Here is a 2,873-nt window from a genome sequence, read left to right as displayed (position 1 = left end):
TAATTATTAGTAACTTGAATTTAGGCCTACTATTTTATTATTTGTTTTCTGTTTGTCCTCTCTGTGTTTTGTGCCTCTCTTTCCCCCTCTCTACCTTTTTTTTTATTATTTGAATTATTCACATAATTTCTTTATTGCCTTCTCCCCCTCACAGATGCTTTTTGTTTATAGGTGACTGTTAGATTCAGGGAGGTGTGCTGTGGCTGCCAGAATGTAACTATTGAAGGAGCAGGAACAGAAAGTGCTGATAGGGCCCCTGTGAGGCTGAGAACAAAGAAAGAGACGCTTATCAGAAGTTTATGCTTGAAATTCCCCACTAAGCTAAATCCAGCCCCTGTTGCTATGCCGGCCCCTGTTGCTATGCTGCATGCGACCTCCCTAGCAAATAGCTAACTGCCACATCTGCTTCTGTATAATGCTTGCTCATTTAGGATATATAAGGACCTAGCTGTAAGCGCCAGGCGCGACTCTCGTTTGCAGCTCCTTGTGAGTACGGTGTCTCCGGACATCTTGGGAGTTCGCCCCTGCGCAGGTTAAACTGGCCAATAAAGTAACATCTAGACTCCTGAAAGTCTCCAATGTTTGTTCTCATACCCGGTGGATGCAACAGTGACCTTTCCCAGTCAGCCTTCTGGCCAAAAGGAGAATGTTGCTCAGAATTTTTTTGCCTGCATCTTCTGCCCAATTCTGGGATTCAGATCTCCCTCTGGTAAAAGCAGGGGTATATAGGAGGGGGGAAACCCACAGAAACATCACCAGCATATCACACAATTTCAAATTTGGACTTCTATCTCCTATCTACCTGCTCTCAATTACTTTTCAGTGTGCTCAGGCTTTATGTATTCTGGCTAAGTTTTTAGTTGTAATTGTAAGGACCAAGAAAAGATCAGAATATCTAAAATAATAAGATGTAGGCAAGGCACTAATAGAACAGGGAACTTAAGTGTTACAGGCAGGCCCTGCTCCCGTTCTGTTAGGAATGCCATGCCCAAGGTTGTTCAAGATGCTGACTCACTGACCACAAAGTAACAGTATGTGTGTTCAGGCTTGATAACAGTATATGTGCTATATGTGTTTAGGCTTGTAGAATTCTGAAGAATTCTATTCTATATTTGGGTTGTTATGCTATAGTTAGAGTCAGGAAAGGGTGCTGGGATTTTCAGAGTGTAGAAGCAGAGACGGGGGAGGGGGTAATGATAGGGACCCTGCAAGGCTGAGAGCAAAGGAAGACAAATGTTTGCATTCCATTGGTTAGAGACCCTTATCAGAAGTTTATGTTTGAAATTCGCCAATGAGCTAGACCCAGCCCCTGTTGCTATGCTATGTGCAATTCCCTTAGCGAATAGGTAACCGCCACATCTGCTTCTGTATAAATGCTTGCTTACTTAGGATATATAAGGAACTAGCTGTAAGCACCAGGCGCGATTCCCATTTGCAGCTCCTTGTGAGTACGGTGTCTCTGGACATCTCAGGAATTTGCCCCTGCGCAGGTTAAACTGGCCAATAAAGAAACATCTATACTCCTGAAAATCTCTGACGTCTGTTCTGTACCCGGTGCATGCTACAACCTGGGGGCTCGTCCGGGATCTCCCTCAGTGGAGTTTTTGGGTTGGAGACCGGAGGGACAGCTCGAGCTGAGTAAGCATTTACTGAGGATCCCCATTTGGTGTGGTTTTTAGGCTCCAGAGCGCATAAACCTGAGGTAGTAGGTGGGACGCCGCTGGTAACCTACTCAGGGCTTTCAGAAGCGGGACGCCACTTTCTGAAAGGAATTGTTAACTCTAGGAGTTAACTCTAGAAGTGACCAGTCACATTAGGAATTCCTTTGCGCTGTGCTTTGTCTGAGCTTGAATGAGTAAAATAAGTGAGAGACAATCCTGTATCCTATTCACACTGCTCAGTGTGGTAGTATTTTGACACTTATTCTGTTCTTTCTTGAAGTTTTAGAAGCAAAAAGAAGAATGGGACAACAAGAGTCTGTGCCCGGTTCTCCACTTGAGTGCCTGTTAAACAACTTCTCTGACTTCCAGAAAAGGGCACAGGGGTACAGGGAAATGCCTCCAGATCGAGAGACTCTCCGGAACCTAAGCCAGTTAGAATGGCCCGCCTTTAATGTAGGGTGGCCTACTGAGGGCACTTTTGATCTCCTTATTGTGTTTGCTGTTTGGGCCATCATCTATCAGGTGCCACATCCAGATCAATATTTGTATATAAATGTATGGATTGATATTGCCACTGAGAAGCTGGGTTATATCAGGAAGCACATAAAGAATAGCAAGAGAAAAAGAAGGGCAGTGTGCCTTACTGCAGATAATCAGAAGGCAGGGCAAGGCAATAAGAAGGAGAAGGGAAAGGCTAATCCCCCGGCACGACCTACTGTGCCGTCATCTAGAATTTACCCTGTTTTGCCTGAGTCACTGGAAGACCACCTAGACCCGGTGAATTTTCCTCCACCCTATTGGCGGCAGGAGGAACCTGATTCTTTGTGGCAGGCTGTGAACGGGCTTTCAAGTCCACCTCACACCCGAGGAGGGGCGGTTTATAGGGTGGGAGGAGCCGCCATTTTGCCTCCTGCAGAAGGAGCCGAGGGGGACGTGGCCATTTTGCCACTCTGGGAGGCGCCGCCAGCACCAGATGCTGGTCCACGGGCGCCTCCTCGCCTCATCTATGTGCCTTTTTCCACCAGTGACTTGTACAATTGGAAGCATCAGAACCCTCCCTTTTCTGAGAAACTGCAGGGATTAATATCCTTGCTTGAGACTGTTTTTAGGACCCACCAGCCAACATGGGATGATTGCCAACAGGTCTTGCAAACTCTTTTTACTACAGAAGAAAGGAACAGGATAATGAGAGAAGCAGTAAAGGTTGTTTTA

This window comes from Saccopteryx leptura, chromosome 9 (assembly GCF_036850995.1).
Source record: "Saccopteryx leptura isolate mSacLep1 chromosome 9, mSacLep1_pri_phased_curated, whole genome shotgun sequence".
Taxonomy (NCBI): Eukaryota; Metazoa; Chordata; class Mammalia; order Chiroptera; family Emballonuridae; genus Saccopteryx; species Saccopteryx leptura.
This window is presented reverse-complemented; position numbering follows the sequence as displayed.